Genomic DNA, 26,911 nt, shown 5'->3' with positions numbered 1-26,911 from the left:
GATTAGGCCAAGCGATGCAAAGGAAAGACCTTAATGTCAAGGAACTATGGAGGTTAATGGAAAATTGAGGTTTTAGCAGAGATTTTTGAAATGTGGCAGACATAAGGCTGATGGGGCCATTGAGTAAGAGCATAAGAAGCTTACATGGAGAGGATTTTTTTTTTAATGGTATAGCTTCCCTGACTCTTTGATTTAACAGATAGGGAATACGTACAGCATTATTACTGTTTTGAGTTTTATGAGTAAATCCCCATCTACTTGATGGGACTTGAGGTATATGCTGATTCATCTGTCTGTCCACGTATATTTACGTCACGCAAAAATATAGTATATATATATATATATATATATATATATATATATATATATATATATATATATATATATATATATTTATATATATATACAGTATATATATATATATCCATATATGTATATATCCATATATATATATATATATCTATATATATATATATATATATATATATATATATATAATATGTATATATATACACACATATAATAAATATAATTATATATATATATATATTTATATTATTTATTACATATAAATATAAATATATATATATGTACTATATATATATTTATATACACATGTACTATATATATATTATGTATATACATACATATATATATATATATATATATATATATATATATATATATATATATGCAAGCATGCAAGCATACATACATATGTATGAACACAGTCTAAATAATATTCAGTCTTTCTCACTGCAAGACTGCTCATAATAAAGTTGACTGCATGCTTAAGCAATTAATATTAGTTAAAGGAATAAACTGACTGATGTCACTCTTGGATTTAATTCTGAAACACACTGGTCATAAAGTTATTCACGTTATCTGAATCTATTGTTTTGATAATCAGATTATAGAGGATATCTAATTATTTTAAAGTGAGGAACCCTTTGATTAAAAAAAAAACTTGGATGCACCTAAGTTAAAACCATTTGAATCGAAACGGTGACCTAAAGCTAATGATTTCTTGCGTTTCATTTTGAATATTTTCGCCTAACGTAACTGTTAATCTTATGGATGAAAGCAAATGAAACAATAAGCAAGTTATGACAAGTATTTTCCATATTGCACACGCTCATTCAAGAAGAATTTCCAGAGAGAATTGAAATCTCTTCCATTCAAATGCTGCCACTTGGAAAGAGACATTTAAGCTTCTCAAATAAAGATTACCTAAAGTGAATAAGAGGATCACAAAGGATAGAGAGTTCTTAGGGAAGAAAATAAACAATAGTTTACAATATTCTGTTTGCAGCGGTTCATGACTTTTTCTTTTGTCTAACTTCAAAGCCATTATTTAAGCTCTATGATAAAGTTCACATTCAAAAACAAAGACATATAGCCACCTACACATCAGTCTATACTAGGAACTACGGTACTTTGGTATTTATCATCAGACGGATCAAACAAAACAAAAATCCTAAGGCAAAGCAACTACTATAGTATTCAAATGAAAACATCAGTCGACAAAGGTAGAGGGAGAGAGAGAGAGAGAGAGAGAGAGAGAGAGAGAGAGAGAGAGAGAGAGAGAGAGAGAGAGATGATCATACTGGTGTGAAATTGAAAGCGTCCTCTATATCTGGAAAGATATTGAAAACACAAATAAAGAATATCAGATTTGTTTGTGAATGCATACTGTACCTAAGTAAATTGGTGTGATCAGTATATTTGTTATATACATTTGCGTGCAAGCTCATGTGAACTTGAATGGGGAGCCAGTGGATTGAAAGCAACTAACTAGTGTTAGTTGTTGCTGTGTTCTGTCGATATATCCTGCTCCCTTTCAGTTCATAATTAAATCTAACGCTATAGGAGGTTCCAAACGTGTAAGAAGTGGATTGCTTAGTCCATAACTATATGCGATACGTCAAGAGCCTCCGTAAAATGAAAACGAAAACATTCTTTGCAAACCTGTTTCCTAATTCCAGGTAACGTTAAGCGTAGAAATCTAAGGTAGTGAAACTCATAAGGAATGAAATAGAGAACGTAGTAATGGATTCCACTCCAATCATATTCTTTTTAAAGAATAACTCGAAGCAATCGATCTTTAATGGAACTCCCCACGGCTCGAAATGGACCAATTACACTTTACGACAGAACAATCATGAATGTAGCCGGAAGACAGCCATAATTGGACATTGTTCCTGGGATTCCTCGTAGAAAGGCGATCTCGAGACATTTCACCCACTGTTTTTTCAACATGTTTCAGTACTTTGTGGACAATTTGTTGAACTGTCATCTCTAGGTTATCTACGGCAAAGCCATAAATTTTAGGCTATCTCTGTTTGTTTGCGACTTTTGCGTTATTATTTAGTTTTCGTTTTACGTCTAATTACACTTGTCGCTCTTATGAAAAGTATATTTGCTGGTTGCAACTCCGGAGGACATGCTCTGTTTTAAGTGAAGATTATAGAATTTTTGTTTTTAGGATAAACAAGTATGGTCCTTCGGCCCCCCCCCCCCGCGCCCCGCCCTCAGCCCGTGCTGGCATAAAGCCAGCTTAATCAGAGACAACAAGAAGTATGGTCTCCTTTCCCCTATGCAATTTAAAATAAAAAAACGACTATATAAACATCATTTGTTTGGTTATGTCATTTCAGAGGTCTAGTCCTTTTTTCGTGACAGCCCTACATCATGAAGGTACACAAAGGAAGGAAGATGAATGGTTGAGGTCTTATAGTAGAAAGAACATCAGCGGATTTGATATATTGCTAGACTAAGATTCTGAGTCCATATCTTAGAGATTTGCATATTAAATCTTCTGTGAAATCCATTCTATAAGCAGCCATAACTCTTTTATGTGGATCATAGAAATGGAGAGGTATCTTTAAGGTCAAGGGATGGGTTTTCATTTAAAAAGATATAAAATAAAAACAAAAGTTAGGAAAATGTTGTGGTTTTGTGCATGTTTTCTTTTGTCGTACCTCTTCAGTTTATTTTGGGCCTTCTGTTGGCTGCAGGTTCGTGAAAAACTTGAGTCGATACGTTCTTTACTAATCAGTACTTTCTGTACTAAATGTTATGAAATCGTTCTCCCCCTCTATTCCCACGTTATAAATCCTAGACTTTTCATATTCGTGCAAAAGCTTTGAAAGAGCTTAGAGGGACATTAACTAAGAATGCTTTAAACCACTGAAAGCAAGAACCAAGATTTTCACTAATATGCGCTCATGCTAACAGCAATCTTTCAACTCTTACCGACATTTTTTTTTTTACTTCGTTGTCAGTATAGTAAAAAAAAATTGGTGAATGCATGTAGTCTGTAGTGAATATCTCTTATTAAAAAACAAAACTTTATTTCACATTCATTTGAAATTTTCGGTAAGCGTAATTTATAGCTCCACGTATAAACAAGGATATATAGATATATATTATATATATATATGTGTGTATATATATATATATATATGTATATATATATATATATATATATATATATATATATATATATATATATATATATATATATATATAAACACACACTTGCCTACATATCAGAGATGCAGTACCGTACAACATTCAGCCTCCCGTTCTTCTGCTAGGTCCTTGTCCTTGAAAATAATGAATAAAATCCTGACCATCCTTTACCTCCCTTGTCCTCTCTGGAGATTCGTGGTGACGTTCCATTTCAAATCACTCTATGAATATCAAACATGTTGTCTTGCATAGAGAACAGATATTTGATGACATAAACAATGGTCGTTTTGTCAACAACTAGGAGATGTAATCTGTTTTTTTTTTTGTCCTCCTTCCACTCGTATCACATTTTGTATTTATGTATGTATGCATGGACAAAATATGTTATTTTATGCTTCACTTTATAGATTCCATTGCAGTAATTGATATCCAGGCCTTTATCTGTTGACTTTATTTTTCTCTGCCACTTTAGAAATATTTCATTACTTTAATTTATGTTTTCGTATCTTACATTGCTTTATTCTTCTTTAACCCCTATGGTTTATTCTTTATCTTATTTTGAATACATTAGAAAATATATTTTCTCGTTTGTATTAGAAGTTCTGTAAGACAAATGATGTTTCTCTTCAGTGGTACTTATAATATTAACAAACAAGTGAGCCACAAAACTTCACGTTTAGGCTGAAGTTCCGGATCATATTCAGTATAAGTAGACTGTCAGTCTACTGAAAGACAGAATGATGTAGGTCAGACATCAGTGCAAGAACAGGTGGTAAGTGGGCTTAGACATTGGTCACAAATGTAACCACTAAACACGTTATATCTTTCAGTGTGGGTTTTGGAAGTATTGCTTTTTCGTAATTTGATTTTCCAATCGAGTAGCAAGAACATGATTTCTAATGTAATGCAATATAGTTTCAAGGCTTTACTTATTGCACAGCCGTAACACCACTGAAAATAGTCCTAAAGACTTAATAGAAAATTAGACATTTCAAATCTCAAATTAGAGACGAATATCTTCTCACTTACAATTATTGTTCTCATTCTGTGATATATAAGAATTCTTGTAGACCCCGAAAAACATTTATTAATGAAAATCATTGATCGCATAGCCGTTCGATAAAATATGCTATTACAGTGAGAAATACTAATCTTAATCCCCCCACCCTCCTCTCTCTCTCTCTCTCTCTCTCTCTCTCTCTCTCTCTCTCTCTCTCTCTCTAGATAATTAATTGTTAATCCTATTTCATTTCAAATGATGTAATTCATTCCTAGAATCTGCAATATACAGTGATATCTATAATGGCATAATGCTACCCGCTCATTGTTCGTGGTAAAATGGGTCCCAATGCTATCTATTAATGGAAGCCACTAAGGTAATATGAGCAGACAAGCTTTATTTCATTTCGAAGAGTATTATAAGATTAAACAACATTATGATTGACCAGTGTGATACAATGACTGCATACTCGGCTTGAAGTGAGTTCCTGATGATTGGTTTACATGAATCATTGATTAATCCCTTTTGTTAAAAAGAACAATCGCAAATCCGTCCGCTTAATACACCTCTTATATTTGGCAGAGACTAGTCGCAATAATTGCCGATATTTTTTTTTCTGTGCACTCTTCAACTGATAGCTTAAAAAGGACCGCTTTTTCATTCACTTTTATAGCCGTGGCTCCTCAAGAATATTTATTTCTTCCTTTTATTCCATTCTTCAAGATCGATTTGTTTTTATAGTTAAACTTCATGAGGCTATGTTTTGTATTTCATTTAAGACCGATTTCTGTCCTGAGTTGCGTGGGATACCAACCCAACTTCATTAATGAGGAGTCCTTTCGACATCCAAGACATGCAGGAAGGAAAGATTATTAAACTCAAAAACAAAAAGCATCGAAACATTGCAGGAACTCTGATAACGTAAAATGACAATTTCGGTCATTTTCCAACTTAGGGGGTTGTAGATGCTCATGTTCCCGACGGTTTAAAACTTGGTAGCTTTATATATATATATATATATATATATATATATATATATATATATATATATATATATATATGCATATAGATATATATGTATATATTTATGTACATGTATGTATATACATTAACCATAAGATATTGCATTTTGCTCTTCAGAAGCCAAATAATCGATCCTTTGATCTCATTTCCGGAATCTCAACTTTTAAAGTAGAAATCACTGACTTTGACTGCCACTCATGGATACCTCCTGTTCGCAGTAGCGCACAGTCCTACGTCGCCTTTAAAATTAACATATCCATACCTCTGGCTATGTTACACATGAAGAAATTTAATAATGCTCCACGTCTGTTGTGCTCTGTTTACTTCGCAACCTTTCCGGGAGCAAAAAGAAACTACCGAGAACATTTTCCAGTTCTGTTATGGAATGTGAAAACGATTAAATCCAGATTCTGGTGTTTAGATATTCATGGTGATTCGTCATCTATTATGTATTTGTTATCTTTGAATTCGCATAATGCTCTTTCCCTTCAAAATATAGCTCCAATATACTTCAGTATTATCACTTATGAACACATTTGCTTTAATAATCTGGAGCTGGGGAATGTCAGTAATGAGCTAATGATATTATTCTTCAGAAATAAGCTGGCTTGTACGTAAGTTGATAGATATAACTAATAATAGGTCTTGTGCTGTGTTTGGTTGATCTCATTAAAGTGGAACAAACTCTCTCTCTCTATCTGTGTGTGTGTGTGTGTGTGTGTGATGATGTAAGAATCAGTTCTTGTAATTGAAGCTGTTTATTCTTTAAATGTATCTGAAGAATAATGGATAATGACGAAAAGAGTAATCAGCGAAGACTGTGATCTGGAGTGGAGAGAAAGTAATTTAAAAATCGTATATATATATATATATATATATATATATATATATATATATATATATATATATATATATTATATATATATATATATATATATATTATATATATATATATATATATATATATATATGTATATATATATTGTTATTGATATATATACACTGTATATACTTACATATATAAATGTATATATATATATATATATATATATATATATATATATATATATATATATATATATATATATATATATATATATATATATATGTCAACAAAGACTTCAGATTTGAAGATGAGAGAAAGTATTTTAAGGAACGCTTATTTATATGCATATGTTATGAATATATATATTTGTATATACTTTACACACGCTCGCGTGCAGTGTACACACACACATACACACACACACACATACATTATATATACACACACACACATATATATATATATATATATATATATATATATATATATATATATATATATATATATATATACATATATGAAAAAAATGAGGATCAGCTTTTTAAATGATTTTAAGGAAAGCATTAGAATACAATTTAGGTAAATCTTTCATCATATACATATCCAGTGAAAATCTAATTAAAATAGGTTTAGCTGCTAACAAAAATCCCTCAGCTGAGAAGGGAAAACATTAAGATTTAACTTTTAAAATTTTACTGTGAAAAAGAAGTTTGTGTGAGAATGGTCTCATGTCTGTAAATTCCTTGCAGTAATGCCTTTGGCTGTCACTCAAGAAGCTAATGGGTACAAATTAGAATTGAATTGCTTGCTTCCTGCCGTCCATTCATAAACTAAATCATAAGGATAAAAACCTTGAGATATAAGATGAAATTTATATCATTATTAGTCAGGCCTTCTACTGCTAGTATTATTCCTCAAGGAGTTGTTGAAGGATTAAGTTAAGTATACCTTAGTTTAACCAGACCACTGAGCTGTTTAACAGCTCTCCTAGGGCTGGCCCGAAGGATTAGGCTGAGTAGACTAAGAACCAATTGGTTACCTAGCAACGGGATCTACAGCTTATTGGGGAATCCGAACCACATTATACCGAGAAATGAATTCCTAACACCAGAAATAAATTCCTCTAATTCTTTGTTGGCCGGCCGGAGAATCGAACGCGGGCCCAGCAGAGTACTAACCGAGAACGATACCGACCCGTCCAACGAGGAAGATATTACCAACTTCTCTATTTACATAAGCTTAAGAGTGCGTTTTTCACTATGATAAATACCCAACATAAAGGAAGTTAAAGTTAAGTATACCTTAGTTTTACCAGACCACTGAGCTGATTAACAGCTGTGTTTGTCCTAGGTATCTGTTCGCGCAAAATTCCTCCGCGAAGGCACGCACGAGAGCCCACTCAGACGCCTAATTTCCTCCCTGCGAAAACCTGCATCGAAAACTGCATGTCACTCTGATTGAATGGTCTGATGAATCAGCTACGCACGCAGCATGAAATGAGCGTCTAAGCCATTCAATTAATCTTTCGGGTATTCTGATTAATTTAGTTCCAATCAAATTAGTCGCTAATTACCTTCATTCCAGGGGTAATAGTTTAATTTGCTGTGTGAAAGGGTATCATTTATCTTTATCAGATGGCGTAGGCATTCATTTGGTGTTGGTCGTGTGAAATATTTTGAATTCAAACAAGCTATAGATTGAAAGCAAACTTCCAATCTCTGAGAGAGAAAGAGAGTTTAAAAAGTACATGACGCGCCAGGTACCGCAGATTTACCCTGAATTATTTCCTTCAGGAACGTTTGATCTATTACCTGAAGAACATTTTTCTTCCCAAATAAAAAAAAAAAACAAGTAAAAAATGTTTCTAATTTTCTTTGGCGCAATCGAGTTTTCTGTACAGCTGATACAGCTTATATCAAGGCCACCGAAAATAGATGTATCTTTCGGTGGTCTCAGTATAATGCTGTCTGAACCGCGGCCCATGAAGCTTTAACCACGGCCTGGTGATGGTCTATAATATATCATTGCTAGAAGCACGATTATGACCGCTTTAAACAGCAAATAAAATAAAAATACTGAGTCAGAGGGCTCCAGTTTGGTAGGTTTGATGATTGAGGGTGGATGATCAACATACTGATTTGCAGCCCTCTAGCTTCAGTAGTTTTTTATGAGCTGAGGGCGGACAGAAAAAGTGCGGAGAGAAAAAAGTGCGGACAGGGAAAGTGCGGAGAGAAAAAACTGCGGACAGAAAAAGTGCGGACGGACAGACAAAGCCAGCACAATAGGTTTTCTTTTACAGAAAACTAAAAGTATGCTCTTTTAAAGGAAAAACATTCTCTTATGCTAGGACTGAGTAATATCAAGTAGTGTTTTTTTTTTTTGTAGAGATGTAAATGAGAGTTTTATTAAGTGAATGTACATCCAATAGTAATAATAACTTCCTAAGAAACTAATTAAGTAATTCAAACAGACTCTTAGAACTCATTGCACTTTTATAATTGAATTTTATTGTGTAAGGTTTCCAAGGGCGCCAACCTTTCCAAGATAAACGCGCGTTTGCTTCGTAGTGTCAATAATAACCGGAGAAGTTATCCATATATATTTACTACTTTGTTAGTTTGGTGAACCGCCACCAGGGCGATGCTGCTTGCAGTCCCGTGACGAGAGGTGGAAAAAAATCCACATTCTTTTAGGGGTTTATTGTGGTCATATATATTGTTTTCTTATATTATGTGATTCATTGACCTATATTCTTTGTCATTTGCATATATATATATATATATATATATATATATATATATATATATATATATATATATATATATATATATATATATATATACACATACATTTTATAATAATGACTGAATAAAGAACCAATAAATTCTGGTTGTTTACGCGCCACACTCGCCACCTCCTACTCAGTGGTCAAATATATTGTTTTCTTATATTATGTGATTCATTTACCTATATTGGGAGGAGGGAGGGACTCTGGTCGGTAGTCCTGTCTTCTGTGAAGGAGCCAGCGAGTGTCGAATTGTGGCAACACTGTCTCGCGTAGTAACGCGGACATCTCCATAGTTACACCCCGGAACCACGGAAGTTGAGCAAGTGGTAGTGTATCCTGCGATATTTTTCCTTCATTACCTTCATATCGTTACATTGCGCAGCTTCTAACTGCAGAAATGTAGATAGGAATTCTTCTAGAGCAAATGGAGTAACATTTCGCAGGTAAGCAAAGCGTAGGGAACTTTATTTACCCAAAATTTTGTGTGAGCACGACAGACGCCATGAAAGCTGTAGATACACTTTCTGTGTTAGCATTTCATATTTTCAGCTTATTACTGTGGCACGTAAGAGCAGAGGCTATTTCAATTTTGAAATTAGAACGTCATTAATCTTATATATGCCACATGATATAAAGCAATAAAAGATTTTTGCTTATGATTAAATTTGCTTAGTAGTAACTAGGCCTAGGCCTAGGCCTGTAGGTTATCGGTTGTGTCAGCAAGTCTCTTCTTTTAAATGAGTTACCATGTTACTGCACCGGCTGCATTTTGTCAGTTATTAAGAATTATTTGCACCAGAGGCCTGTAGGATATTGTTTATGCCATCAATGTTTCAGTTTTAGGCAGATAAAGGCAGCGTCAGAATTGTTTAACAAAATGCAAGTTATCACGTTTCTCAACGAAGTCCCAACGTCACACTTGATGAGAGTATTTCAGGAAGACGTAAACTCACGTAGCAAACTCCTTACATTATTCGATTTAGGGTAAAAATGGTTGTATTTTTCATATGGGTGACAAATTATAGTTTAATTTGTTTACATCAAATGGTATGTCACACAGGTTTGTGAACAGCAAGAATATGAAGTTTGATAGCCTAGGCTACATCTATGCTTTCAAGTTACTCGTTTAGTAAGATGCTATATCATTTACACCCTGTTCTAAGTAAGACTGAATTCCGAACACATAAAAATAATTACTCTACAGTAAAATTTGTCGAATCATCATCCCTTTGTACATAGTAACAACAAAGAAAAGAATCTTGGCCAAGCACACGCTAGACCTATGCTTACTGATTCGGCAGGAATTGCTATTTTGTCGTTCTTTTAAGGACAGTTTTATTCCAAATAAGTCAAAATAACTTTCTGATGGTAGTCCTTATCTAAAATTTATCTCTAAGTATCGTTCCAAGGCCTTACAATAGAAAAATATGACTTTGCAGGCCTCTTCCGGCGTCGTTCGTTTACAAGACTGAGCACGACGGTTGCTTCACTATCTCCGCCCGAAGTCTCACTCTTGGCAAGATCACCACTCTCTTTGGTTGGCCTACAGTATTGCCAACCCTCTCGATGGCAAAATATAGAGGTTTTTGGGACCAAAACGCTTTCGACGGCATTCAGAGTAAAGCAAGACGCGTAAATCACAGTCAGTCTTTCGGTATCCAGCACATCCCATCAATCGAAAATGAGCGGCGGACTTACAACCCATCGCTCCAAAAGGGTCATTGACATATGAATTCAAGCAATATTTGGGTGGCTTGGTAACCGTCATATCGTTTCGAAAATTTTATTTAAAATATATGCAGACAAATATGTCTCATTTTCAAAAGGAAAATGCAGAAGACTTCAAACTCTAGAGTGCGTGAAAGTGTTTATTTCTCATAAATTTCAACCACACAGCCTTTGCTAGCAAATTCGAAAATCAACCACCCTGTAATGCAACTATTTTTGTATGTATACATATATAACATATATATATATATATATATATATATATATATATATATATATATATATATGTGTGTGTGTGTGTGTGTGTGTGTGTGTGTGTGTGTGTGTGTGTGTGTGTGTTCACAACACGCCCTTCCTCCTTTCAAAGAAGGTTGGGACAAAGGTAAAGCCTCTCGGTTTTTCAACAAGTGTTTTGGGATGATCTTGTTTTGACGCCGTTTTAATAGCCACAAATCAGTCAATCAACCTGGGATGTTGTTCCTACCCCATCGCCCTTTTTCTTTGCCCCGCCGGGTGGACTGGTGACTACTGCAGTAGGCCTAGAGCAAACTAATAGCCTAATAAACGTGAGGCAAACGCTGCATCAATCAGCTGGTGCCCATTTCGACTGACCGCACCAAAATAAGAAAGAAAAAAAAAAGGGCTGAAAGATCTTACATTTTCCACAGAGCCTTTCATCACTTTTCCCCTTTTCCTCTACGGAGATTAACGTGGGTGTTTCCCATCGATTCATCCCATGAATATCAAATGTGTTGTCGTCCAGAGGGAAACGTTATTTAATGGTATAAACTGCGGTCGCTTTGTCGACAAAAACAAGAAGTAATTTCTCTCCCAGCCCTCCTCCCGTCCTCCTTCATGACATTACGTATTTTTGTCTGCTTGTATGGATGCCATTTTGTTTCTCGTTATCATTTTCAGAATCTTTTCATTCTTTTATGCCAATTCTATTTTTTCATATCACTATATTTCTTTAATTCAGCTTGACAGTATAGATGGAATTGACATAAATATACGAAGATATGAGAAGGATTAGTAAATAGGCATAACTGTATTCAAAGATTGAGGAAAACAACCTTATGTCTTCACTTTTTCTTTTTCACCACTGGTGAATGTCTATCTCTGCACTTTAAGAGTTGTTAAAAATTACTGCCGATTAATTGTTTGTCATAGTAAGATAAAATAATTACTTTATTTGGGTTACGAACATAATGTGTTGAAAACAGTTCAGTCATCTGATATATTTGCATTTATTTTTCACTTTATCTTTTTTTTTAATTCGTATGTGGTGATTCATTATCGAGACATCGCTTTGCCCTAGTTTTCGTTGAATGGTGTTCCGCGTATATTACCATCCAGTATTTTGACATCATAAACATTTCGAGAATTATGCGATATTTTCCTTTCACATTTCTTTAAAATGTAACCTTAGGCGTGTATTTAACAAGAAACAAGTAAAAAATGCGCCGAAGTTTCTTCGTCGCAATCGAGTTTTCTGTACAGCCGCTACAGCGTATAATCAAGGCCACCGTAAATAGATTTATCTTTCGGTGGTCACGGTATAATACTGTATGAGCCGCGTCCCATGAAACTTTAACCACGGCCTGGTGGTGGCCTATCCTATATTGTTGCCAGAAGCAGGATTATGGCTAACTTTAACCTTAAGTGAAATAAAAACTACTGAGGAGGCTAGAGGGCTGCAATCTGGTATGTTTGATGATTAGAGGGTGGATGATCTACATACCAATTTGCAGCCCTCTAGCCTCAGTAGTTTTTACGATCTGAGGGCGGACAGAAAAAGTGCCGACAGAAAAAGTGCGGACGGCAAACAAAACCGGCACAATAGTTTTCTTTTACAGAAAACTAAAAACTGTTACTCCCTCTTGATAAATAAATTAAAAGTAAGCACCCCCAAATTACTACTTATTCTGGTTCATGTGAACACTCATTCGCGAATCAAACGATTTTCAAAATATGAACTTTTTTATTCATTTCGTTTACAGGTAACATGGTTATAACATTTAATTTAAAAAAAAATAATTTTCATGGGCTAGCTAATAATGTCTAATATCATATAATATCTGGCTGTTATATTTCTTTATTTGTTTCTGTGTTGCTGTAATTACTGTATCACTCTACGGCTAAAATTAATGCTTGTCTTTAACGAATCTGGCAAATAATCACCACACTCCGTGCCCCTTAAAGTAATAAAAGCTGTAATAGCTAATTTCCAAATGATAAAAAAAATTATAGTGCAATCACCTTCACATGTCCGCTAATTATCAGTTGATGCTCTCAGAAATTCTAGTGAATTACGATTCAGTCATTAATACTTAAAAAGTCATAGAAACGGTAGAGGGGAACAAAATAAGAAAGGGGATCTGAAAGGATATGCGAAAAGAAGGAGGGGAGGAAATAAAAGAAATGCTGATGACTTTATGAATTCGGGAGGGAATGAGATACGTAAAAATGGTAAAAAGTGGATTTCAAAGATATTGCGTTTCAGATTAAAAGAAATCTACTTTGCTGGCGATCGTTCTCCCAAGAAATCAAATCAAAGGATGAAGGAGTTTTTTTTTTTTACTTACTCCATCTAGAAATGAATCAACAGTTATTAAAGGCATACGTAAGGAAGCAGACAAACGTCCTCATTCACAAATTAATGTTAAAAGAAGAGGTTTCTCTTCTCCAGGTATTACACTGTTAAAATTTAACATATAGGTATGTATGGCGTTTTATTTGAAGTGAATTATTATCTTCATTTCTCCCGTTCACTTATTCTTGTCAGAGAAGATTAAATTTAAAGATTAAAGATTAAGGTTTCCGTCCTTTTTATTTCTCTCTCTCTCTCTCTCTCTCTCTCTCTCTCTCTCTGCTTATTTCATGCACAAGGAGATCAGAATTCTACTCAGATAAGAGCTTATAAACAAAAGCAAAACCATGATTTACTTAGGGAAAAAATTAAAAGAAAAACACTATTCATATAAGAAGTTTGAATAAAAATAGTATAATAAATCAGATGAAAACGTGTCATCAAAATCTGTATCCCAGTTCATTGTGCTACGTCCTCAGCAACGCAGACGGCGCTTGTTTGTGTGTGTGTGTGTGTTTGTGCGTGTGTGTGTGTGTGTGTGTGTGAGTGACAGAGGGAAAATAGAGAGACACCCACTGAAATAATATCTTTTCGCTTTTCGTAAAATTCCAATCTTTTCCTTTTATTTTTGCAAAACTTTTCACGTGTCCAGATTTTAGGTCGCAGCTGTACAATTTCTGTTTTAACATGCGTTCGAATTCTTATAAAGCACAACTCGAATTCAGATTTTTATCCGGATGTAGCCCTGCATTGAAAATTATTTTTGATTGGGTGTCTTTTTCTCACACTTCTCTAAGTATCTGCTGTCTTTTAAATACTGTATTTTTTTTATTTATCTGCATTGCAGAAAAGGTTATGCAATATTATCAAGAGTATAAAAAATTCTAGTGTATCATAAATCAGTGTGAACCATTTGATGCACATCTAAAGCACAAAAGATTCACATCTGAGAAATTAAAATTAAATCAACACTTAACCATAAATGTTAGCAGTGCCACCGAGAACACTACTTAGAAAATATTTAAACATCTGAAATAATTATTATCTGACAATCATCATTTACCTAAAAAGATTTAATTACAAAGGAATTATTGTACGTAACTGAGCATTGCTCTGCCTCGTTTGAATTTTAACCCACTAAGAGATAACACATCGTATCATAATCCAGTAATCATTTCGTTTTAATGTTATTTCACTTTATAGAATTAACGGGGTTGCTATTACATATATACATATACAGTATATCTATATATATATATATGTATATATGTGAGTGTGTATGTGTATATGTATATACGTACACATATACTGTATATGTAAATATGTGTGTGTGTGTAGAAATTAGATTTTTATCAAGTTTACGCACATTTACCCTTTTTCCTAGGGTTTCCTTTCGTTTTTGATAAAGGCCCTTCTTCTAGATAACATTCACTAATTTTGGGGGAATTCCTGTGGGTGTCTGTTTCAGCTGATCCTGGACTAACTGACACAGGAGGTTTTCAAGTGGGGTTGTTTATATTACACCTGCAAAACTACTAAGCGTACCAAACAGCAGGTCATAAAAGCCATAATAGGAAATTGAAAATCGAAGCGATATTGCAAGAGAGAAAAACAACAACGTAGCAATGGGTATTATTCACGACCGGTTAAAGAAAGAAAGAGAGAAAAGCGTTTCTGGAGAAATGTGTTTTTAAAGGTGGCAAACAAGATCATAAAGGAAGCTGTGTGCGACAGAGAGTAGGACGTTCCGCGAATGTTATATACTCTTTGAGAGACAGCTGGACCGGCCTCGAACACATGAGTGACGAAAAATTTTCTTTTCTTCTAATTCAGAAAATTTTATAGAATGGATGATGACGTCATTACCGAAACAAATCTAGAACCAAACACACGCCCATACGCGCCTAGAAACGCACATCATACAGTGTATATATATTATATATATATATATATATATATATATATATATATATATATATATATATATATATATATGTATATATATTTATATACATATATGTATTTGTATGTATATGTATATATATATATATATATATATATATATATATATATATATATATATATATATATATATATATATATATATATATATATATATATATAGTATCGAGACTGTGATACAATGGCCTCCGCCACTAAATTTTCTCCGGTGTTTTATCTTCCATAAATCTCCATTTATCGCCAGGCTCCTTCCTTACAGCTCTTATTGAAGCTCCAACTCTTCTGGTGCCCACAGGAGCCCACCTGACATTATCACCTCCTGTCTCTGGCTGGTTGCGCGAAGGACGTGCCCCAGCCACCTCCATCTCCTTGTCATCACCTTCTCACCTACATATTCAACTTTCATAATTTCACTAATGGTATTATTTCTTAGTCAGCCTTCCTCTTCAAGCTTTAGTCATCTTTTATTGGACTTACCTCTTTTGGCAATAGTCTATCATAAACTAAGACAGATATATGTTTTTGGAAAGAGCGGAATTAGGCTGTTGGGCTCCGTGTCTTAGAACAGATCTTGTGAAGAATTGATGCATTCCGTTGATTTCTCTTTCTCAGTCCCACCCCAAAAAAAAAAAAAAAAACCAGCTGAACATGAGGCCGTGGATGAATCATACAGACAGGTAATTCCAGAAAGGTGGAAATAAGAATTCAATTGATGTGACTACCATAACCAGACGTTTCACTTTCAAAAACAACACCTGGTGCTTGTTGAATTATCTTTTTATTACAACTTCTCATTTAAGTATTTTACAAAAACCGTGAAGCAAACGTAATCTCTTTTTAATCTGTTTGACCCCTACAGAATCCTAATTGCTACAGTACCCAAGAGACGCTGTGGATGATTACTACCGTCTAGAAGTCTTATGAAATAAGTCTCATTTGATATTAACGAATCCCTCAAAACTCCTATAACTTCCTAATTGAAGGAAGGTCCCAAAGGAATCATATTTATGTTGTGATTATTAGTCACTTTTATTCCTCTCTCTCTCTCTCTCTCTCTCTCTCTCTCTCTCTCTCTCTCTCAGTTTGTAATATACATTACTGATAAAAAATAGTTAGAATTGTTGCCATTACTTTTCAGCAAAAAAGAAAATGAATTAATAGATAAAACACATAAATTGAATCGATCAATGATAGGTTCCCTTATTATCCGTATAGAAAATCTATCTACTTTTTTTTTTACGAAAATTCTCAATAATTTACCTGATTGTTAAATTCAATTAGTGATTCATTTTGGTCTGCTAATGGAAAAAGAACCTTGCAGCCAACTAATTCTTCTTTACTATGATATCTGATACCGCCTTAATCCACATAGATATAATTCCTCTTGATTTGCATACTCATCTAGTCATAAATTCTTTCTCGTATAAATACGTTCATCATTGGCCTCTCTGTTAGTCTTATGCTTATATTGGTTTCTAACTAGTTGCTCTTACTTCGAAATAAACCGGATTTGAAGATTCTTCATTTTATTCGCACGGGGTCTCATGTCATCTCAATGTGATGGACTGTTATGAAATGGTAACGACCGGAATGAAATAGTTTTATTCAGTCATTTACAAAAAAGATTCGCACACACACACACACACACGCACTATATATATGTAATTTATATTTGTCATATGATTATATATATATATATATATATATATATATATATATATATATATATATATATATATATATATATATATATATATATATATATATATATATTGGAAAATCAAAAATATAAAAGTGGATTTGTTTACTCACCTGAAGCCACTGAGAAGCTTGAAAAGAAACGATAGAGTGGCAAGTGCTTTCTTGTAATTAACACTTCTCGGGGCACAGAGTGAAACAAACAATAAAACAAAGCAACAAAAACTTTTATGTACGTATTCATAATATATATATTATGTATAATTTTATATACACATACTGTATATATATATATATATATATATATATATATATATATATATATATATATATATATATATATATATATATATGTATATATATGTTTGGTTAATTGTTTATATCTATAAAGGAAAACTTCAAAGAACTATATAATTCAACACAATTTTTTCAAGAAGTTGGTCCAAATATGATAAAAAAAAATATCAGATGGGAGTGTCTCGGAAACCTGATATTTCTGTTGTTCTTGTTTGTGTCAGGATATTGACGGGAAAATTGAATAAAGCTTCGGTTTTGCCTTTAGAGGAAAGGGGGACCTTTAACTAAAGGGTTTACCCCAATAAAAGGGTGGACATTACAGCACGAGAGAGAGATATCTTGAAAGGTTACATAACAAGATATATTTGAACGAATTTATATTAATAGCGAAAAAGGAATACTCGATCCAGTGACAAAATGACTGATAAATAGTTTATAGTGCAGATAAATTCGTTTATCTCAATTCACCAAATATGTCATTATAGCGCGTGAATATGATATCGCTATCATTAATTCTATACTTTTTTTATCATGATATCAGAATGCTGCGAAACTTATTTTCATTAGCAATTATTATCATTTTCAATTGTTTCCATATTTGGTAATCATCAGTCACGTTGAAGTTTTTCTTCTTTAAAAGGACTCAGTAATTACAGGAAATCAATCATCCAATACTAACATATATTAGGCACACAGTTCGTTGATTTAAAAGAGTAGAAGAGAATAGAAATGAATAGCAGCTGTAGAATTGATTGTTGTGGAGGACGAATAATCATAATACCACAACGATATGAGATGATGAAGAAATGAATCCCTTTATTTATTGGATTCAGTCATCTCTAATCCACTCTCCAGTGATAGGAAACGAATTTTGCAGCTATTCAACGATATGTATTATACAATGTCAAAAATCACTAGGGTAGCCATCAAAAGAGACAGACCGCTGTTTTCAGTTCGAAATGTAAAAGGAAAGCTGATTACTAGGTACAGGCAATTTGTTTAAACGGTTTAATTCCTGACTATCCACTGGGGACACCTACGGCCACCCACAAATATTTTGCTTTTATTCACACGTTTACAACGAAAGACACTCTCCTATCTCGCGAAAATTGGCAACCTCTCTTGGTTTAGAAACGCATCCCCCAGGTTATTACGAAAAGAATTAGACATTACTGGAAGCAAACTAAAAAATTTTGTCCGTTTCTTGCCATACTCCTTTGTGTTTAATAGTGTTTATTTCAGTCGTGCTGTATAAATTTGCATCTTTCCATCTGCCATTAGGACCTTGCTATTTCAAAGTGATGAGAGCAACCAACCATGTCTGAGGTTTACTTTCAATCTGCCTGGGAGAGCCCTCAGAGACTATAATTTTAGATGCAGTTCAAAGCTGTTACCCAAGTCAGTGCATTTACCTTTTGCATACCGGGTCCTCTCATTTATAAGATAACATTCAGTTCACGAGTTACCGTCGGAGATTACTGCTTCGTGCTGTACATATTTGTCGAGAATTCAGAACCTCTCTGAGTGGGGAATACAGCTAAAGCTAGGGTGCAAATACAGCTGAAACGCGGCTGTATATTAAGGGATTAAGACAAGAAAATATGTGAAATTCTAAATACTCAAATATTATTTTACATGATCATTTTTCTCCCAAGTATTGCCTGTTCAGTCAATATTCAAATATACTAAATGTAAGATTTGCTTCAAGTACTAGATAATAGTAGTAAATCTGAATTCATTACTAGTATGAGAGATTTCCCGTTATGAAGAACATTATGATGATGGTGAGATAGTGGGTAAGTTAAATTGATCTCAGTTATCCAAAGTGATGAAGAATCCGAAGAAAATTGTCATACAAAGAGAAATTCTCTTGCACGTCAGAGCCTGAAGTGCATGCAGTCTCTCTAAAATATATTTCAAAACAAATGGTATGTGGCATGTTTTCTTGATGATTTTGGAAGAAAAGTACCACCTAATGCTGGAACCATTTCATAAATGAAATGTGGACAAAATATTCGCGCTATTGGCAAAGGAATTCAATTGTGGAACTGTACTGCTTACAAGCCTTATGCAAAACTTTTACAAGTTATGGAAAACATGTAACAAAGGTATAAAAGAAAACAGACCGGAATGCGCATTTTCTGAAAGGGGGGAAAGACAAACAGAGTTTAGGGAGATGGGGGTAGGGGGTGGGGGTTAATGTTTTGGACATGTAAACAAATGAAGACTTTTCTGGGTCATAATGATAAGTGAGATTGCCACCGCTGGGAACACATTAAAGGTCAGGTAAAGACCAACGTTCAACACTTCATAATTCGATAAAATGTCTTGTGGACATTGCATACCGATATTAAGAAATACGTTTTCCAGCTTAAGATGGAAGGTGAAAACTTACCAAATAACGATTGACTGAATGTGAGTTATCTGGTGTCACTCTAACGACGCGAGGGCGTTATTGCCACACAATAAGGATACCCAAGCCTGTATACAGACACGCCTGCTTTACGCACACACACACACTTTGTATATATATATATATATATCTTCTTCGTTTTAACGTGCTTTTATACCATTTTTATATGGGGTAAGCACGGTGCCTTCTTTGAAGGACTTTGATTTGGCGGTGGGGTAGGCCTGTAACCTCGACCGGCTGCCCTGCCTGACATCGCTTAGACCCCGGTACCGAACGTGTAGCCTACATGCATTACCGAAAACCCCGCTCCTTTCTCCCAGCATACGAGAGAACTGGGCGGGTAGTCCGACAGTTCGAGACGTGAGGTGTCTGTTATGTTTTTAGAAGATGTTGGGTGGCTTTGTTTATGTGTGTATTAGTCTGTAACATCCATTTGCTTTCAAAACCTATCCGTTGATTACATACGTAATCCCAGGATATCTACACGGGATAAAGTTTCCGCCTCTGACTGGTCGGCTGCGGATTGAACCTGCTTACAGGCTTCTATGAAGTCTGTGTTTGCCACTTACCAACCAAGCCATCGAGGCTCAGAGATATATATATATATATATATATATATATATATATATATATATATATATATATATATATATATATATATATACTGTATATATATATATATATATATATATATATATATATATATATATATATATATATATATATATTATATATGTACAGTATATGTGTGTGTGCGTTTTGTGTATGTATATATAATTTGTTTCTAATATACAGATAACCGTAATATAACTGTGATATGACTGTTACTTTAAAATTGTTGTTTGATTAGCAGTTTTGTATTTTAGAATGCTATAACTTTAAAAGTTCTGAATAAATTCGCATTATCTTAAATTAAGGTTAAAAAAATGATGTGTGGACATCTCATCTTCTGTGAAAGTCATTGTTTTAATTGTGTTTATTACTGTATCTTTTACTTACAAATATAAAATCCTCACACAGATCGTATTATCATATCTGTCAACTCTATTTCAAGTTCTAATGTTTAAACGAAAATAAAAATAATAGAGATGAGATGAAGCAAAAGAAAGAAAACAGGTAAATTGAATATTAGCAATAACACTACTAAGAGTGAGGAGAAAAGAATTGAAATAAACAAAATGAAACGATTAAAGTTAGAACTCTCAATTTTGAAAAGTAAACTGTGAAGAAAGACAACCACATTTGCGGGGATTGTCTGTCCACAAATCCTTTCCTAGCCAATTATATTTGAGATCTGGTGATCTGTTACGGCTGTTCAATGATGCATGTAAAGTTGCAATATTCAACATCAGCAGTCTTCAACGTAAATCTCTTGATAGTTTTAAAGAAAAACAAGTAAAAAAGCTCCGAATTTTCTTCCGCGCAATTGAGTTTTCTGTATAGCCGCTACAACGTACAATCAAGGCACCGAAAATAGATCTGTCTTTCGGTGGTCTTAGTATAATGCTGTATGAGCCGCGACCCATGACACTTTAACCATGGCCCGATGATGGCCTATCCTATATTGTTGCCAGAAGCACGATTATGGCTAACTTTAACCTTAAATAAAATACAAACTACTGAGGCTAGAGGGTTGAAATATATGTTTGATGATTGGAGGTGGATGATCAACATACCAATTTGCAGCCTTCTAGTCTCAGTAGTTTTTAAGATCCGAGGGCGGACAGAAAAAGCACGGACAGAAAAATGTGGCGACAGAAAAAGTGCCAGGAAGAAAAAAGTGCAGACGGACAGAAAAAGCCGGCGCAATAGTTTTCTTTCACAGAAAACTAAAAATCGTTATCGGATGACTCAGTAATTATGAAGAAAAGCTCCTTTCGAATGGTTACGGAGATCTTTGGGCAATAAGGTAACAATTAAAGGTAGGAATTCAACATGACGCACCCGTTGTTCTTTAGAAATAAGAAAATTACTTCGGAAGCATGACATTTTCGTAAAAGGAATGTAGTGAAATATCATTTTTCAGTTTGATAAGAGACCGTCATTTTACTTGAAAGCGAGACAACATTAATTTCATAAATCCTATTACGAAATGAATTTGAATTTGATATCATGCAAAAAGGAATGATCCATGCCATTGTTAGCGATTAAATTACTTGAGAAATCGTAAAAGTCACATTTAACATATCAAGTCCAATTCGCAGTAATTTTAGACGAAGTAATGTTGAAAAAGGCTTGATAATACATTTTGCAACGCTTGCTTAATAGAACGAATGATTAAATATTCATGCTTCATGCTACTAGCAAAGGCGAGTTTCATTTCGAGGAAAGGGTTACTTTACTTCAAGAGAAATATTCGAGACCCATTCCATTTACTATGCAGCGCAGGCAAACTTAAAGATACATTATTTAGGCAGGTCAGGAAGGATCTACAAACACATTGGTCTGAGAGAGACAAAATGCAAGGGTAAACGACAAAGATAAATGGAGAGGAATAGGAAGAGGGAAAACTGACGTAATGACGAGGGACTCACACTAGGGAGTTAATTAATAATGATAAAAATTATTGGAAAACCAATTAACTGATAATGTTAGTTAAGTATACCTTAGTTTAACCAGACCACTGAGCTGATTAACAGCTCTTCTAATGCTGGCCCGAAGGAGTAGATTTATTTTATGGCTAAGAACCAATTGGTCACCTAGCAATGGGACCTACAGCTTATTGTAGAATCCGAACCACATTATAACGAGATATTAATTTCTATGACCAGAAGTAAATTTCTCTAATTCTTCATTGGCCGGTCGGAGAATCGAACGCGTGCCCAGCAGAGTGCTAGCCGAGGACGATACCAAAATAATGTTAGTAATGGTAGCAATAACAGCAACAGTTACAACTGCTGTTATTGATAATGTTAGTAAATAGTAGCAATAACAGCAGTTGTAGCTGCAAGGGGTAAACTAGCAAACAATTCCAGATAGACGTAACTTTGTCGGCGATGAGGAAAAGGAAATTAGCTCATTTTGGTACGTAATATATTCACAAATTACCTGGGATTACTTTGCCTACATACATTTCTGCTCATCGTTTCTTCCTCTCTCCTTTAACTGGGCTGGGCGTACGCTATTCTTTGCCTACAAAGTCCAGACACACGACACGTACGTACATCCCTGCAATAGTTAAAAAAAATACTATATATCAGTGCCTGAAAATAAACGAGAACGAAAGCTAGATCGAGAAGAAGGAATTATGTGTAATCACAGCTGAATATATCGAAGAAAAGAATTGTAAAGAAACAAAAAAAAATTGATGTTATTTCTGAATGCTTTCTTTTTCACCATGGTCTTTTAAATAGCAACTGAATGATTAAGTTTTTGCTTATGAGCCTTTATATCCACGCTCTCATTTTGTTTTGTTTTGCATTTCATTGCTAATTGATCTGACCCCAGTTAAATTACCCTTCACTTTTTTTTTTTTTACAGACGTATCAGCCTTGGAAGAAAGAAGAATGGTTCTAGGAATTTTAAACGGATCGCCAGCTGTGAAAAAAAAATGTAACAGCTTAATGCCGGTTAGTAATTCTCATATTAAGTGTTTCAAAAATACTGCATATTCAGTGTTAATGCTCAGTAAGACTGAAAAGATCAAGTTTATACACACACACACTATATATATATATATATATATATATATATATATATATATATATATATATATATATATATATATATATATGTGTGTGTGTTGTTTGTATGTAATGTGTGTAGTTTGAGAATAATATATATATATATATATATATATATATATATATATTATATATATATATATATATATATATATATATATATATATATATATATATATATATATATATATATATATATATATATGTATGTATGTATGTACCATACATGCAACTATTTGCTTGCATCTGTCCTATGAAATTTACCCTCCTGCCTTCCTCACCTTTTGGATGCGCTGTACAGTAGTTCCTAAGACCAAATATCCCCTAAGAAACAAATGGAGATATCTTTTGGAGTACGTAGTTTCGAGCTCACTTACACGGGAATCGGGTTCCCACTCCAGCTTCCTTGGTTACAATAATTAGTTAGCGTTAGGCCCTCAGCGATATTAACGTTGTTATTTAGTTCAGACACTCAAAATTCATATATTTATATATAAATATTTTTGTCGGGTATCTTTTCATAAATCTTCGTAAATAGCGCAAAAATCTGGTAACCCTCAACAAACTAAATTAGATATTGGATTAAAATTTCTATGCACAATTAAACCTTATTTGTAACCCTTCCATCGTTCTTATTGCAGGGCTACTTTCACATCCATGACCCCTTATTCGATACATAAATTCCCTCTCTTAGTTTTTTAAATATTTTCTTATCAGTTTTATAATGACCTTTCAGCATTCTTATCATAACCTTACCGCGATATGTTCTCTCTCTCTCTCTCTCTCTCTCTCTCTCTCTCTCTCTCTCTCTCTGTTAGAAAAGGAGAGATGGGGCGGCATTGTCTAATCTTCCATTACAAAATTAACAACACTCTTTGAATCCTATGCAAACGATAAAAGAACTATAAGGACTTGCAGTCTTTTTTAAGAGGTAAGAAAAAAGATTAAATCCACCAATTCTAAGTGCCCTTTATTTTGGGGTCTCTGGAACAGAAACAGGATTTCCTGATGGTGGTGAACAGAGGAAAGGGAAGGGAAGGAGGTTGATGTAGCAGGGATATGAGCGGGGAGGGAAAATGATAAACACAAAACGTTCTAGTGAACTAGGTTTTGGACGAGCTCATGCCTCACTCAACTCTGCTCTCGGCTAAGTGAATTCAGCTGCAACTCAGAGTTGTACCACGAAAGGAATCATTGTATATAAATTTTGCTTTTTTCAGGTTGACTCCTTCTCTGGTCCCCTTTTGTTTCATTCGCTTTGATCTCGATACAATTGCTCTCTCGTTAGATTAGCAAACTCCCTGTCCCCACTCTCCTTCTCTCATAAAAATGGAATTATGACAGCCTAGGAAACACAGTTGTTTGCTGCAACTCGAGACATTAAAGTTTCATTTTATCGGGCAAAAGTATAAGTATGAGAACGATAAAGAAAAAAAATTTTTAAATTCTCTCAACTCTTTCCGGATTTTGTTATAACACAGGAGCAAAGTAGTTACATACGCGTGAGTGTATGCATGAATTTCTTTATATATATATACTATTATATATATATATATATATATATATATATATATATATATATATATATATATATACATATATATGTATATATATATGTGTGTGTGTGTATGTATGTATGTATGTATATGTGTGTCTGTTACATACACGTGAGTGTATGCATGAATTTCCTTATATATATACTGTATATATATATAATATATATAATAATATACTTATATATTTTTATATATATATATATATATATATATATATATATATATATATATATATATATATATATATATACATACGCACACCTTATGGTATGAACTTTAGTATATTTATCCCACCATCGAGAGTTTTGAATAATGGGCAAGGAAGAGGCAGGCTGCTTCGGACCATAATGCCTATTGTGCAGAGTGTATATCTTAGCCCTGCAATAGGTACTAGGTAGTCAAATGCGGCAGACCGTTACCAAGGATGGAGAATGGGAGGCAAGCAAACTCATTTCAACATACCAACTGCGGTCAGAGAGGTTACACACACACACACACACACACACACACACACACACAAATGGGTACCAATGTGTAAATGGGTCATGAATACTGGGGGTTGGGTTTGAAACCATACCCAAAAGGCCTTGCTGAGAAACAGCGGGGCTGTACCATTATAGCCTTAAACCCTTCGAAAGGGAAACCGACGTATATAGTAATATGTATAATGATGTGTACGATATGTACGTTTGTGTTTGTATGATGCACGGTATTTACCCGAAGGGATTTGCTGAATTTTTAAACGCCACAATACTTATTATTTAAATTTTTAACCGTTTGAGATATTGTTCTCTTAACCAAAACAGCAAGGTACGATACGAAACTTTGCGAACAAAAAGAAGACTAAAAGCATTTGCATCTATGTTGGGGGTGTGTTTTCTGCCTCACGTCCTTGTCGAATGTAGCTAAGTGGGTTTCTGTGTTAAGGGGTAATTTCCGATGGTACTGATCTGGCAACTGTGTCATATCCCTCTATTCCTTGAGAGGGAGGAAGGCAGAGAAGTGAATATTGCCTGAAAAACCTCTCGGAGGAGCTAAAGTGGCTGTAAGACTCGCCTCCTTGACGATTTGGCAGTCCTGAGAGGATTCCTTAAGTTGAATGAGCTCTTGGTAGCAGTGGAGGAAGTATATTCCCGACTGGAGATAAGAGGATTTGGAAGAAAATGCAACTGAGTTTTGGCAGCATGGCAGTGTGAGAAATCGATGTTGAAGCGAGCATGATCTTTGTTTCTATTGTTCGTTAACTGGGAGCACTCCGGATTTCAGCTGTGATAAGCCAAGCTACAAATACTACTATTATTTATTCAAATATTTCACTAGCCTTTCTGTAAAGTATTTTGATAATCTTATCAAAGATAAGAGGCCAGGGAAAGGACGAGAGATGTCAGTGCAAGTTTACTGGGCAAGAAAAAGGGCCCGAGGAGGGGCTTTGGAGGAATTGATATTCATAAATGATAAACTGTTTAAAACTGAGAGCGAAGGTAAGCTGTAATAATTAGAGAAGGGGTTTGAAAGTGTTTACGCGAAAGGAAAATTGAAAGGGGGTTCTAAGTAAAAGCGCTATCATACAGAGACGAAAGAATGAACGTTCGGCATTCATAAATTACATAGGAGTAAATGTAGCTGATTTTAAGCTTGGCCTCAATGATACTCACAAGAATGAAAAGGACGTAGTTAATTTGATAACTAGTTGGAATGGGAGTAAAAATATTATATTGATATTAACATCGAGACGTTATCAAAAAAGGAAATAAGGCAAACGTTAGCACTTTATCCAAATCAACATGACCTTAAATATGGATGACTAACAAATTAACTGAATACATATTCCTATATATCAGGAATATATGAATAGAAGATGTATGAGTACCTC

The 26,911-nt window shown here is 34.2% G+C and overlaps 1 long non-coding RNA gene across 2 annotated transcripts in view; it reads left to right on the top strand.

The window, feature by feature from the left end:
- LOC136844196 (uncharacterized) overlaps positions 1 to 26,911 on the top strand; it is a 430,674-nt gene that overhangs the window by 220,328 nt on the left and 183,435 nt on the right. Inside the window, exons 1-2 of one of the 2 annotated variants that reach the window (XR_010854756.1) lie at positions 9,391 to 9,554; positions 23,280 to 23,368. This is a non-coding gene — a long non-coding RNA (uncharacterized lncRNA). Of the gene's footprint in view, positions 1 to 9,390; positions 9,555 to 23,279; positions 23,369 to 26,911 lie in introns of those variants that run through there. The other variant, XR_010854757.1, reaches the window with a different exon arrangement.

Source organism: Macrobrachium rosenbergii, chromosome 12, assembly GCF_040412425.1.
Source record: "Macrobrachium rosenbergii isolate ZJJX-2024 chromosome 12, ASM4041242v1, whole genome shotgun sequence".
NCBI classification, from domain to species: Eukaryota; Metazoa; Arthropoda; class Malacostraca; order Decapoda; family Palaemonidae; genus Macrobrachium; species Macrobrachium rosenbergii.
Note: the sequence above shows the minus strand (reverse complement) of the source record. Positions and strands in the feature narration are given on the sequence as shown.